This window comes from Sceloporus occidentalis, unplaced genomic scaffold (assembly GCF_023333645.1).
Source record: "Sceloporus occidentalis isolate IW3139 unplaced genomic scaffold, rSceOcc1.0.p SCAF_2, whole genome shotgun sequence".
NCBI lineage: Eukaryota > Metazoa > Chordata > Lepidosauria > Squamata > Phrynosomatidae > Sceloporus > Sceloporus occidentalis.
The window spans coordinates 172,719,231-172,734,892 of NW_028316982.1; the positions used below are offsets into that span (position 1 = coordinate 172,719,231).

The window sequence follows — 15,662 nt, forward strand, 5'->3', positions numbered from 1 at the left end:
TCAGCCCACTCCCTGGACTTTCTCCAGAGACGTTCGGCTGCTCGGGAGCAGGACCGGAGAAATCTAACAGTGGGAGTGATCCAGGGCTGAGGCCTAGTCATAGAAGAAGAGGAGGACACGCGCGTAGATACTGGGGCAAAGCTGTCAAGAGTTGAAGAGAGAGTAGAATTCAGTAAAGACATAGCTGAGTCAGCAGAGTCCCCAAGATTGAGAGAAGCGAAGGATGAATCCAAGGACTGAGTGAGATGGTTAAGGTTAATAGAATGAAGATCACGGAACTGGCGAAGGACGGTATGACGGGGAGGTGGGATGTAGGTAAGAGTAAAGGAAAGTAGGTGATGGTCAGATAGTGGGAAATCAGAAGCCAAGTAGTCAGACACGACACACTTGGAGGGGAGAACTAAGTCGAGACAGTGACCAAGGGAATGGGTTGGAGAGTTGGAATGGGGTTGGAGACCGAAGGAAGCTAAGAGAGAGCTGAAGCGAGAGGTTGAGGAATTCTTGGGATCGTCGAGGTGGATGTTAAAGTCACCTAAGATCAGGGAGGGGACAGTATCCGAAAGAAAAAATGTCAACCAAGATTCAAAATCTGTGAAAAACTGAGACGCTGAACCAGGAGGACGATAGATGATGGCAACCCGAAGTTGCAGAGGAAAATAGAGTCTAATGGAGTGTAATTCAAATGAGGAGAAGGAGTAGCTGGGGGGAGAAGAGAGAACCTGAAACTGGCAGGACTTTGATAATAAGATGCCGACCCCTCCTCCGCGACCCTCAGGGCGGCCAGTGTGGGTAAAAGAGAGACCGCCAAGAGAAAGGGCAGCAGAGGTAGCAGTATCGTGGGCCGGAAGCCAGGTTTCAGTGAGGGCAAGAAGATTAAATGATTGAGATAGAAAAAGATCATGGATTACCGCTGCTTTTGGGGCAGCGGAGCGGCAATTCCAGAGAGCGCAAGAGAAAGGGAGTTGGGAGATAGGGAGGGGGCGGATAGGGATGAGATAAGGAGAAGGAGAGGTGCGAGGAGCCATGGAGAAGAGAGGTTTGGGTGACAAACAGATGGCAGGAGAAAATGAAGAAAAGAGAAAAGCAGAAAAATAAAGATACAGTCCAACAGTGCTGGAAGGGATGGGGTGAGGATCCCAAGACATGAGGGAGTTGACAGAGGAGACGGGTAGCTATGGGAGCTTCCGGATGTCTGAGGGGTTACTGCCCTGCCTCTCTCTCTGCTGAGCTGGAGCTGTTGCTGCTACTTCCAGGGAGTCCCAGAAGAGTGGGAAGATGGAGGGAAGGTCAGCATTCAGCAGAGGTTCCTCTCAGGAGGCAGGCTGGCTGGTGTTCACAAGGGAGGAGAAGGCTGAGACAGTGCCCTTTTAAGGGGAAAGGCAGGCCCCACCTCTCTCTCTCAGCTGAGCTGGAGATGCTGCTGCTGCTACTTCCAGGGAGTCCCAGAAGAGTGGGAAGATGGAGGGAAGGTCAGCATTCAGCAGAGGTTCCTCTCAGGAGGCAGGCTGGCTGGTGTTCACAAGGGAGGAGAAGGCTGAGACAGTGCCCTTTTAAGGGGAAAGGCAGGCCCCACCTCTCTCTCTCAGCTGAGCTGGAGATGCTGCTGCTGCTACTTCCAGGGAGTCCCAGAAGAGTGGGAAGATGGAGGGAAGGTCAGCATTCAGCAGAGGTTCCTCTCAGGAGGCAGGCTGGCTGGTGTTCACAAGGGAGGAGAAGGCTGAGACAGTGCCCTTTTAAGGGGAAAGGCAGGCCCCACCTCTCTCTCTCTGCTGAGCTGGAGATGCTGCTGCTGCTACTTCCAGGGAGTCCCAGAAGAGTGGGAAGATGGAGGGAAGGTCAGCATTCAGCAGAGGTTCCTCTCAGGAGGCAGGCTGGCTGGTGTTCACAAGGGAGGAGAAGGCTGAGACAGTGCCCTTTTAAGGGGAAAGGCAGGCCCCACCTCTCTCTCTCTGCTGAGCTGGAGATGCTGCTGCTGCTACTTCCAGGGAGTCCCAGAAGAGTGGGAAGATGGAGGGAAGGTCAGCATTCAGCAGAGGTTCCTCTCAGGAGGCAGGCTGGCTGGTGTTCACAAGGGAGGAGAAGGCTGAGACAGTGCCCTTTTAAGGGGAAAGGCAGGCCCCACCTCTCTCTCTCTGCTGAGCTGGAGATGCTGTTGCTGCTACTTCCAGGGAGTCCCAGAAGAGTGGGAAGATGGAGGGAAGGTCAGCATTCAGCAGAGGTTCCTCTCAGGAGGCAGGCTGGCTGGTGTTCACAAGGGAGGAGAAGGCTGAGACAGTGCCCTTTTAAGGGGAAAGGCAGGCCCCACCTCTCTCTCTCAGCTGAGCTGGAGATGCTGCTGCTGCTACTTCCAGGGAGTCCCAGAAGAGTGGGAAGATGGAGGGAAGGTCAGCATTCAGCAGAGGTTCCTCTCAGGAGGCAGGCTGGCTGGTGTTCACAAGGGAGGAGAAGGCTGAGACAGTGCCCTTTTAAGGGGAAAGGCAGGCCCCACCTCTCTCTCTCAGCTGAGCTGGAGATGCTGCTGCTGCTACTTCCAGGGAGTCCCAGAAGAGTGGGAAGATGGAGGGAAGGTCAGCATTCAGCAGAGGTTCCTCTCAGGAGGCAGGCTGGCTGGTGTTCACAAGGGAGGAGAAGGCTGAGACAGTGCCCTTTTAAGGGGAAAGGCAGGCCCCACCTCTCTCTCTCTGCTGAGCTGGAGATGCTGCTGCTGCTACTTCCAGGGAGTCCCAGAAGAGTGGGAAGATGGAGGGAAGGTCAGCATTCAGCAGAGGTTCCTCTCAGGAGGCAGGCTGGCTGGTGTTCACAAGGGAGGAGAAGGCTGAGACAGTGCCCTTTTAAGGGGAAAGGCAGGCCCCACCTCTCTCTCTCTGCTGAGCTGGAGATGCTGCTGCTGCTACTTCCAGGGAGTCCCAGAAGAGTGGGAAGATGGAGGGAAGGTCAGCATTCAGCAGAGGTTCCTCTCAGGAGGCAGGCTGGCTGGTGTTCACAAGGGAGGAGAAGGCTGAGACAGTGCCCTTTTAAGGGGAAAGGCAGGCCCCACCTCTCTCTCTCTGCTGAGCTGGAGATGCTGTTGCTGCTACTTCCAGGGAGTCCCAGAAGAGTGGGAAGATGGAGGGAAGGTCAGCATTCAGCAGAGGTTCCTCTCAGGAGGCAGGCTGGCTGGTGTTCACTAAAAGTAGGGTTGGGCAGAAGGTAACTAGATCTCCAGATGTTTGAGACTTCACTTAATCCCTACCAACATAGCCATTGTTCAGGGATTATAAAAGATGAAGATCTATTTAAAGTCTACCCTTGTCTTAGAAGGAGGGCAAGTGCTAATAAAAACTGTAAAGATGGTCCTACTAGGGGACAGCTTGGGCTTAAATGTGCCTTTTGGTTCTGATATACAGAGATGTAACCCTATGTAGCATGCTCATGTCTTCAAGTGTCCTGATTTGACAGGAAGAGTTATGATGAATTCTCTGTTGTCCCGTTTTTTCAATTGCTTTTAAAATGTCTCAGTTTCTCTCTGCTCTTCCTATTTTCTCTCTTTGTTGTCAGCTTACTTCAACTCCTACAAATTGAGTTCAAAGTGCGAACATTGTTTGTATTCAGTAAACTGAACCATAAAGGAGAGGGGACAGAATATTTCCATTTCCAGTAGGCTTAGGCAAAAGTAAACTGCTGCAGCATCTCCTAGCTTGAATGTTCTTTCTTTTTGATAATTGTTGCCATGTTGAATATATTTCAGTTGATTAGCCACATGTGTCCTGGTTTTCATCTGTGAAATGTTGGAGAGTATGCATGCTGTACACTCTATCCCACTCCTGTGGTACATGGACGTGCCATAACATGATTGTGTCATTAAAGTTTTTGAGGCAATTAAATTCAAATTCTGCAGACAGCTTCTGTGACATGAAAACTAAACATCTTTGCATAATATTGCTCACCTATCCTGTTTCTATTCACTATCTTTGGGCTGTAACATCTTCTTCCTTCCTTCCTTCCTTCCTTCCTTTCCACATATGCTTTCTGTGTTACAATTTTAGATTATGGTATAAATATGCTACAACATCTTGTAACAAAGCCAATAGCTGAATTCCAATAGTGCATTGCAGTGGAATTCAGTTACAAATTAGCTAATAACTTCCAATAACTGATTTCTAATAGCTGCTTAACAACTCAGGGTCAACTTCCAAATGTTAATTTCCAATAGTCAGTTGCAAGGGGTTGTAGATGGAAATGAACTAATCACTTCCAAATGTTGATTTCCAATCCTTTGCAGAGTTGGCTTCATTGGACTGAGTTCATTGGACTGAGTCTCCAAATTATGTTCTTATCATTTCTCTTTGAACATTTACTATACTTGTGAGTGGGGGGCTAGAAACCTTTGACTTCATATTTTATATTCCTCAGTAGGAAGAACAGAAGTTGTCTATTCCACTAGCCAACCTAGAGGGCAAGAGATGGTCATTTCACAAAACTGAAGTCTTGAGCAGACCAGATTCTGCTTGTGCATAGTGTCCATCAAAACTTTTCCAGAGAATGTCAAAATACACGAAACCTCTTTAAAATACATTGATTTAAAAACAAAACATCCTGAATGAATCGGAGGGCAGTGTGCTGAATGCACGACCTCAGTTTTTTTACTGTAATGAAAAAATATCTGTGTTTTCCTGAAAATTGTATATCTATTTGTAGCAGGTAAACCTCAGGAGAAATGTGGAAAGATGTACAAACATTATATTATGTAGTGCTGAGAAACTGAAGGCTACTGTGCATGCACTTTCTAAATAATAAATATTTTTATGATAATATGTACTGCCATTTTACCTTAAGCTATGATTCAGTGTACCTCACTACAATTCATAGATTCACCCTCTTTTCTCCTTTTTTTGCAGGGGTGGAGGGTGGGCACATCTGCGGGGTTGGGGGGGATCTCATCAGGAAACTAGCTTACCATACAGCTATAGTTCTGAAGAATGTCCAGCTGTGCTTCATAAATATTACCTCATTACCACTCATATCTGTATAGTGAGCCAATTATATTACCTGTGTTACAGTGCAGAAAAAAGTTCTGAAGTAGAGACAGCGACTACTCTAAGGCAAAAGAGGCAATTAATCAAGGATGTGAGTTTCTAGCTTCCATATTACATATTGCAAAATATTTCAAATCTTGAATATTTGAAAACATAAAGCAGTGGGCATTGCTGGTGAATTAAAGAATAGAGTCTTTCTCTCAATTCCCACACTGCACACACTCCATAACCCACCCACCCATATTTACCCACATTGCCCCAGCTCCTTAACTTCCCCCATTAAATTTAGGAATGACCAAAAAATTGAGAACATTTTGCAAACACCCTGTTCTCTAAAGTTTTAAAACAGGAGAGTATCAATCTTGTCATGGCAGTTGGTGTGTGTCTATGTGTGTATGCATTAGGAATGTATGCTAGTCATAAGTTTTGTTCAGCACCCAAATCAATCACTCACAAAACAGCTCCCAGGGATGTCACTAGGAAGATGCAGAGAGTGTGGCTCACATGAGATGACACACTAAGCAAGGGATGACACTACTCCTCTTTGAACAACTGCCTTTTAGCAAAACAGGCAGTGCCATTCACCTATGTCCCATTAAAATGCTGGAGCTCAGAGGAAGAGATGGTGTGAGTGAGGTGAGGCTCAATGGGAGGAGAAAGGAGAGGCCTCAGAGTTTTTTAAAAAATGAACATTAAATTTTAATTTAATTATTTTCAACATTTTTCAAAAAGAATTTTTAAAAATATCAGATCTTAGCAAATTTTCACTTTAGCATTATGAAAATTTGTATATGTAAATACATTTAAGTTTTGCAATTTTAAGGTATAGTTTTAATTTTGCTAGTTATTTATCTTACAACTATTACATTCAGTGATATTTGGGAATTATTATTTATGAGTAGCATTAGGACAAAAATATTACTAAAGATTCTGTATGGTGTGGCATGGGAGGAGGTCAGTAGAGGGGTGACACCATGAGTTACCACATCAGCTGACACCAACCCTAATCATGCCACTGTTCGGTCCAAGTTCTGAACTGGAACTTCATGTCTACTATTGAGTAACATTGGATATCAAGAAATGGCTGTCAGAAATGCCATATGTACTGACTTCAAGACAGTAAACAAACAGGAACATAAATGAACCATTTAATTTTGGTATGTATTGTGTTAAAAATAAATCCACCTAGGAAGTGGGAATAGAAAGCATATACATGGGGTTTATCAAGAAATGGAAATGTATCAAAACAAGCAAAACATCATCTGGATATCAGAAATAAAATCTGTTTATGAAGAAAGAAAATCCTGGCATTTTTGCTTCATCTGGAGCAACTCAGTTGTTTCCAAAGTCCCAGAAACTGCAAAAGGACAGGACTTGATAGCGGTTATGAAACATATAGTGGTAGAGGCAGAAGAATATGTACATGCAGCATATTCCAGGGAAACACTGAGGGTACCTCCACCCACACACATGCATGATGTCCTAGATTCCAATGAAGCAGTTTTAACACGAAAGAGTGAATTAGCAAAGAGCATTGGATACTGGATCATTGCAGTAATATATTCCTTTAGCATTAAAGATTACATCAATAATAATTAAACATTTGTAAACATTTAAACATTTTTATCTTTTTAAACTATTTGATATTTTAACACACAGTTTGTTTTAATTATTGTAGTAATTTAATTCTCTTTTTAATGTATTATTTTTGTATGTTTTTAATTGTACTGTTTCTAATATTGTAAGCTGCCCTAAGTCCCAGTCTTGGGAGAAGGAGGGGAAATAAACAAACAAATAAATAAATAAATATGAAAAGCCATGGTACAACCATTCCCTATGGTTAGAAGACAGAGCCACACCCCTCCTATCCCTTCCCTTTCTCTCCACTCTGGTGTTTTCCACCTACGAAGAGCTTGGAAATGTAACAATTTTGTTGTTTCATGATGTCCCTCCACCCCCAAACTGCTAACAAACCTGAAGGAGTTGTTTGTTTTGGATCTGGCCTACTTCAGAGGAGCCCCGGTCAATTTCAGCATCTGCTGAATTTGTCTGAATCATTCCAGTTTGATTGTGGATTCAAGAGTCATCAAAATCCAAATCTCACTCATCTTTTATGTTAACAGTTGTTGTTATCATCATTATCATCATCATTAACATTTATCTATAGAGCGCTGTAAAATTTGCACAACTTAATGTGGTAAGCAGCTGTCAAACACGACAAGCCCCTAGTGGGTTGCATCAGGCAAAGGAAGTTTGATCATTTACCACTCAAGTCAAAGGAAGGATGTTGATTCCAGCCTTTTGCCACCAGTGACTACCTACTTTGTCAACAATCAGAAGCAGACCCCCTGTTGAAATTCTTTGTCACAAGACAAGGCAGAAGGAAATTGGGAACATCATCTTCTCTGTACCCAGGTCAGAAGCTAAACACTCTCCCTTTGCTTGATGCAGCTGCTGGCTCATAAGATGAACTTGGATGATTGGGCCAGGAGATGTTACTTAGTTACACATTCATGACAAAGTAATAGATGTAGCTTATTGGCACTTGTCTGTTATTCAGCTGTTTGCTCACCAAGCTACTGTGTGTTTTAAAAAATGACAACTTTATCTACAAATTAAGCTGTTACAACAAGATAAAGTGGATGTCCTCACTACCACATTTGTTTGTTTATTTGTTTATTTATAACCCACATCTCCTCACCCACTAGTCCTGGCACTCAAGGCAACTTTGTAAATAAGTAAATAACTTATTCACATCAGTAAATAAACAAAACATTATACCCATTAAAATCAAGAAATAACAGTACAGTACTAACAAAAGTATTTTCCCTATAAACATATGATGGCCCATGAACAGACAGCCTAAAGCCTGTCTAACTAACCTTCAGAATATCTACTTCATCAACAAATGTTTGCTTGGAAGGATGGAAAATATGCAATGTGCAGTGCTAGAATTGGAAACTCAATGTGGTAAGCAGCTGTCAAACATGACAAGCCCCTGGTGGGTTGCTGCCACGAGGAATCATGCTTCAGCAGCCTTCATGTGGGGTTATAACATTTGAATTAGCTCTGCTGAGCTGATCAAATGGCTGGAAAACATGGTAGAAAAAAAAGGGAAGGATTTTATCCCATTAACACTTTGACTGGCCAGTGATCTAACAAACAATTTTAGACTATGGTGGAATAGTTGAGACTCCTATCATTTGCCAGCAAGATATCAAAAATGTTTGAGTGAATAAACATATGAAATCCACAGGCAGGGGATATGCCCAGCAAGATCTCTGTTGTTGGCAGGAACTTATAAATTCAGCCTTTGATTAGGACTGGGCAGAAATAGTGTAGTTTTTTTCCCTTTATGACATTTACACAGTATGCCTGCAGAACACTGTTAGAATCATAGAATTCTAAAATGGAAGAGACCCCGAGGGCCATGCAGTCCAACCTCTGCCATGCATGCAGACACAATCAAAGCACTTCCAATTGATGCTGCCTCTGTTTAAAAACATTATACAAATGCCTAGTGGAGTGTTCTCTCTAGGAAACTCTAGGACATTCATTGTGACCTTTGGTTAAAGTTGACCATAGAGTTGTGCTGGAGGACCTAGATATTCCTAGAGAGAACATAGCAATAAAATCAATGAATAATCAAATCCACAAAAGTCAAAACCGCAAATGTAGAGAGACAAGTGTACAGCAATAGCAATTGCAATTGCAATGTACATTGCTATACTGTTTCATAGTGAACTAAGCAGTCACTAAGCAGTTTAAAATGTGTTAGCCAATTTCCCCCCAACAAGCTAGGTACTCATTTTACTGACCTATGAATGGATGGAAGGCTGAGTCTACCTGGAGTCCTGCAGGTTCAAATTCACAACATTGTGGCTGCAGCACAGGCATGTAACCACTGTGTCACCAAAGCTCGATCTATATGCTTATATACGACTATATAGTTTTCTTTCACTTACTCTTACCAACATTGTAAGAGTATCTACATTCTCTTGGACTACATTTGTTTTGCCTTTTTTTACCAACACTGTAAGGATGTCAACTCTTACAATACCAAGAATAGAATCAGCACTATAAAAGTTGTTAGAGTGGCTAGTCCATTGAAGGCTATGTTAACAGCCAAATTTTCATCTCAGGAGATGGCTTTTATACTATCTCCAGCCTCTGTCTGTCCAATCAGAGACAGAACTCCATTAATGTCAACAATCATCTTATTTTCCATTAAGAAGTGAGACTTATATGATACCACTTAATGGGCCAATTATCTGAAAGAGTCATTATCTTCTGTTTCTGGCTGTCTTGTATCAGATGATTGCATTAGACATGAGCCTGCTTGCATGTTAATCTGTTGATTAACATTATCATACCCATGCAGTATTCTTTTCAGTTTTGTCTCTATAATCTGGTCACTGCTTACTGCTTTTCCTTACATGCTTTCTCTCTTATCTCCTTTGTTTCAAGTTAGGTGGCTTTGGTCCATTACAGATGGGCGTAATAGTACGGACTGGGTCCGTACTAGGGTGAGAAAGGGGAGTTCCTTCCGGACGTCCCTAACCCTAGTACGGATCGAGTCCATACAAAATGGCAGTGCCCGTTCCACACGGGGGCCGCCATTACGATGTCACGAACGCGCCACCTCCAAATGGATCGGTGCGGACATGACGTCTTTGCGCCGAGTGAGGGCGCATAGAGCGCCCTTTCCGCGGCGCTAGAAGGAGCTCTGAAACGGAGCTCCTTCCGCGATTTGCATCGCTGGCACAGCCTTTAGACAGCTGCGCCAGCAACGCAAGGGAGAAAGGGGGCAAGTGGCCCCTTTCTCCTCCTCCCCGCCACTGTCTGGTGTCCTTGGGGCATGAAGCCCCAAGGACACCCCTTTCCAGGATGCAGGGAAGTGGCCTTTTGCCGCTTCCCCGCAGCCTGGAAACCAGTGGATCGGGGCCCAGAGGCTGCCGTTCTGGTAGCTGAGGCCCCGATCCGGCGGGGAAAGGAGCGCCTACAGGCCACCCCAAAGGGGTGGTCTATAACGCACCTTTATGTCCTGAAATGGTTGGTAAGTTGACATGCTTTACACAATTTTTTACATGAAAAAACATGACTTTTTATTTTACACAGGCACACTTATTTCCTTAATATTATGTCTTCAAGGCTTAAATTTCACAAAATATTTACCTAAATTAGTGCTCAGTCTAGAACACCCCACTCATATGAGTGTATCTGGCAAGTTCCTATACCTTTATTTGCTCTCCAGTTTATCAGCCACAGGCTTGTGAAAGGTAGAAGGGCACATGTGAAGTTGCTGATTCATAAACTGGTAGTGCATCTGATTCCTACTGAGCTGTAAATTGAGCAAACACCCCAGAAAATTACCCAGAGTGGTATGAATCAGACAAAGGTGTGCTAGCTACAGCCAGGCTAATAAAAAAAGCAAATTTATAATGAAATTGGAGCTGATTTGAATTCTGAAACCAATCACTCTTTGGGGACGTGTGCATATTATCAGCTTTCTTTCTTGATGAAACCTTTAATATTATCTGTTTGATAGTAAATTATCCTTTTGGCCTTCTTGTCAGTCAGTAGACCATGAACTATAAATGATTTTCATTCATTTGAAAGAAATCTATAACTGTGACTCTGTAGCACTGATTGAAAATAAATGAACACTACACTCCAAAGACACTTGTAAATAATTTTAAGAGATCGCAGTTTAATGGCTTGTGTATATCTTTAGTGTTGTAGAGCAGCTTCAGAGAATGGATTCATTAACTAAAGGAAGAGTTCATGAGAATGTTAAAAGGGATAATTATATTTGAAAAAATATAAAGGATGATGAGCACAATACAAATAGTTGCTATAAAATCAAAGAGATACAGCATGGGGTGAGCAGTTGCAGCAGGTCCAGGGGCAATTTCCCTCATATTGCAAAGTGGGGAAACAGAAGTTAAAGTGGACAGAGGTCTACTTCTAGTTTTGAAAAACAAAACTAGAAGTACACCTTTGTCCACTTTCACTTCTATTTAACTTTAAATATTAAAGTAAATGTCTTAGGGGTTAAACTGCTGAAATAGATTGAGTGCCTTGGATAACTCCTTTAAAATTTAAACTAAAATCCATGGCAGATTCACCACCTACATGGCATGAAAGCAACCAGCTGCCGCTGGAGTAAACATGCTGGGGCGAGGTAAAAGCTAAGTGGTCTGATTCAGCATAAGGCTGAGAGATATGAGGTTGTTTTGAGACTTTTACCCAAATTTACTATGTAAATTATTATTTAAAATTCTTCTTGTTGACTGAGCAGTTACACCTGTATTTAACTTGTCTATGAGATTCCTCTGATTCACTCCTAGGTTTCTTATTAGATGTCCACAGTGTCTTTTCTCCACATTTGATTCTCTTCTAAAACCTTCTTCTCTGTTGGTTCCACACTTATTTTCACCCACTGATTTCACCTATTAATTTACTATTAACATTGAAATAATCCATTCCAACCTTGATTCCCTGCATTCTTCTTTTACTCCAGCAACTCAGTCATCTACAATTGGAACATTCTTTGCTTTTTCTTCTGTTTCATTGGGTAAATTATCTAAACTCTTGAATTCTTCTAAACCGACAACCTGCCCTCTCAATCTGCTTCCTTCTCATCTTTTGATTTCTGTTGCCCCCTCTATTTTACCTTCTCTTCTTTATACTATCAGTCTTTCTCTCTCTAATGGCTCCTTCCCTTCTGCCTTTAAGCATGCTCTAGTTTCCCCAGTCTTGAAAAAGCATTCTCTTGATCCATCTTCTCTCTTGAGCTATCAGCCTATCTCACTTCTTCCTTTTCTAAGGTTTTAGAAGGTGTTATTTATTTTCGCTGCCAGGAGTTTCTTACTGCTAATACTATTCTTGATCATTTTCAGTCCAACTTTTGCCCACAGCATTCAACTGAGACTGCTCTTACTAAGATCACTGATGAACTTTTACTGGCTAAATCTAAAGGTCTTTATTCTATTCTAGTCCTCCTGATGCTGTGTTTGACACAGTTGATCATGGTCTCTTGGTGGATGTACTCCATGACCTGGGTTTTGCAGGATCAGTTTAAAATTGGTTTAAATCCTACCTGTCAAACAGATCTTTTGCAGTGGTTACAGAAGGTCAGGTTTCTGCCCCTGTTTGATTAGCTGTTGGAGTCCCTCATGGCTCTGTCCTGGGTCCTTTACTGTTCTATCTTTATACCCTGTCCCTGGGAAATCTTATTAGCTCCTGCGCCTTTCAATATCACCTGTATGCTGACGACACCAAGATGTACTTCTCTACCCCTGAGATTTCTCTGGGTGTTGAGCAGCGATTATCATCATGCCTTGCTGCTGTCTCTGAGTGGATGATTCACCAATACCTGAAGCTCAACATGGCCAAAACTGAGCTACTTGTCTTCCCACCCAAGCCATCTTTGCAATGTTCTTTGTCAATTACTGTGAATTCTGTTCAATCTGTCAATGAGGCACATAGTCTTGGCTTCCTATTTGGCTCTTCATTATTGTTCACTCCACAGATCCATGCTACAGCCAAGTCATGCAGATTCTTTCTTTATAATCTCATCAAAATTCGACCATTTCTTTCTGATTCAGTGGCAAAGACTTTGGTGCCTGCATTGGTGATATCTTGCTTGGATTATTGCAGTTCATTGCTAGTGGGTCTTCCTATTTCCCACCTTAGCCCCCTAATCTCTGTGAAATGCATCTTCTCCACCCATCGCTTTGATCATGTTACCCCCTTGTTGTTATCCCTCCATTGGCTCTCCATTCCTTTGAGAATCCAATATAATTTTTTTTCTCCTGATCTTTAAAGCCCTTCATGGCTTGGCTTTATCTTATTTGTCACCACTCATCTCTCCTTACCGCCATCCACATGCATTGAGATCTTATGACACTGGTCTCCTGACCCAGCCAAGGGTCTCCTCCTCCCCTGCTTGAATCCACCCTTCTCCTGTGCTGCCCCTCATGCCTGGAATCTCCTCCCCACACAATTAAGAACTATTAATTCCTTGGCTAATTTTAAGGCTGAATTGAAGACACTCTTGTTTAGGAAGGCATTCTAGATTATTGGTTGTTAATCTGCTGCTTATTTTGTCCCTATTGTATACTAGTTAGTATTTTAGAGATATTTAAATCATGTAATGTTGGGGTTTTTTTATATTGAACACTGCTTGGCAGGTTTTTATTCTTCTTTTTTTCTTATTTTATTTGACTCTTACTATGTAAATCACTGTGCAAATTTTACAGTGCTCTTTAAATAAATGATGATGATAATAATAATAATAATAATAATACCTTCTTTTTGCTTCAGCTATAATACAGTACTAGTTGATTTCAGGCACCATATATTATTAAGAGTGACATGCTGCTGCTTATTTGAACAGACCATTTGAAAAGATCATTATGGTTTCAAGACACACAAACATCTGCATACTGAGCCCACAAGTGGAGATAACTGGCTGTCTCAATGATTAATTCAGACATATTTTTACACTTTCATAGATTACAGCAGAGAGAAACCAACTCCGGCCTTGGGTTTCTATCTGGCCTCTAAAGCTGTAGTCCTCAACTCGTCCAGACTTCCTGAGCTGTCCTTTCTTCAGGTCAAAAGAAGAATTAATTTCCCTTCTTGGATGCTCTAGGAATAGATTATAAGTGGGTTTCAGGGGCCTTCTGCATACTTTAAGATTGAAACTATGGTACCCCTAATCCCTAAAATATTTACCTTAACCCATAAGATATTTACTTTAAAGTTTCTTCTAAAACTCATAGCAGAATTGTCAGTATATTTTTTGCCCCAGGCTATGTAAAATGTCTCAGGTGCATTTGATGGGTTAAAGAGGAAGCTGATGCAACTTGAACATGGAAATGAGTCACAGCAGGTCAAAGCTGCATTGTCACAGTGGCTATGTGACACGAAGCTGATGAAACACTCACAGGAGATTGGATCACAATCCTAGCTGTGTTTGTGTATATAAGGATGAATGCTCCAGTACACAATGTGGTGGTGTGGATGTCAGCTGATGGTGGAGTATTATGCTAGTTTGTGTAAATATTGCTGTATCATGATTGTAAATATTTGCTGCAACTAAGATTAAATGAGCATCAGCAGTTGTGAACTACGTCCAGACTCAACAGTGGTGTTTGTCTTCCTGGCTGGCAATCTTCTCCGTGTGAACTCAGTTTTCCCCAGTGCTAACAAGAATTGCCAATCCTGTGACATGAGAGTCACCAGCCATCACTAGTCTACTCCAACTGGTGCTGTTTTCCCCAGGGACTCACACAGGGATCTTTCTGGGCTCTGAAATCCAAGACCCTTCCAAATGGGAATGCCAGTGTTTGACCTATATGCTTTGTGCCTCAAATGAAACACATCTATCCAAGTACAGGCAGATGCCTGTCCAAGACCCTAAACTTATGAGAAATTCATTGTAATAACAATAACAAGAGATTTGTAGAGTTCTTTCAAAGCGATTTGCGTACATTAGCCAGCAGTGCCAGTCGGAGCAGTAGCAACAATAATAGCAATATACCATACTACTTTACAGATGTAATAATGTGTAATAATGTCTCAAAGCAGCATACAACAAAAGCAAAATCTAAAAATGGGAAACCAATAAAAGTATTAAGATACAAGTATTAAAGCACATTTAGTAACCAGTCCCAAATAACAATAGAAAAGATTTCATATCAGAGGCCAAAATCATAATTCTCAAAGTAAGAAGCATAGTATGTTCAAAAAGGCCTTGGTGAAGAGTTAGGTCTTTAAAAGGCTGTACTTACATGTATGACAATTTTTGTACATTAATAGTCCTAAATCCTAAACAACCTTGTTAGCTAATCTGGGAAAGAGAGGGTTGTGTGTTGCCACCCAGTGAATTCATGACAGTGGCAACTTAGTCTCTGTACAATCCTGTGCATGTTTCCTCAGAATTCAGTGGGATATATTCCTTGGTAAATGTTTATAAGACTGTAGCCTCAGTCACTTTTCTATAGCAGCTCTTAAAGTCCAGCAAATCATCACCAGTTATTAAAGCAGAAAGAACCAAATTTTCTCTTTATCTTTGTCAGTGATTAATGGAATAATTCTGAAAGGCATAATCACTTGAATCTCTTGTGCTACTTGAGAATGCTTCATACCAGAATGATAGATACTATGCATCAGTCTAGTTATGTGACTCAGCTTGACTTTGGACTCTAGTGTTAACTCTTGTTGGTTTGGTCTGTTAATGTTACAAGTCATCTAAAATGGTCCTTCTGAGCATGATAGATGGATGAGCTGCACAGGACAGTAGTAGTATAGTAAAAGCAGGTTCACAAGGTTAATAAGTTAAACTTTTCATTAACAGGAACAATCTACCATTTCCCCTCTCAGTTTAGCTGCAGACCTTAGCGTATGGGGGGGGGGGGCAATGTCCGAACAACAAGGCATCATTAGCTATTGCTTTTATAAAACAAAGTACACTGGGTGGTGTGATTCTGGGCAATTAAGACCCATTACAATTACAAAATAAAACCCCTTCTGATGGAGATTACAATATTGCTATAATTGGGTTGTTGATACTGCCAACAAAACTGCTTGACTTTTGGACTCTCCTTTGAGGAATGACAAGTACATTTGCATTTTTAA

General features: G+C 42.1%; 1 protein-coding gene across 3 annotated transcripts in view; it reads left to right on the forward strand.

Annotated features, from left to right (window-relative positions):
* LOC149319336 (gamma-aminobutyric acid receptor subunit gamma-3-like) overlaps window positions 1–15,662 on the forward strand; it is a 490,924-nt gene that overhangs the window by 411,116 nt on the left and 64,146 nt on the right. The gene's annotated exons all lie outside the window — the stretch shown is intronic.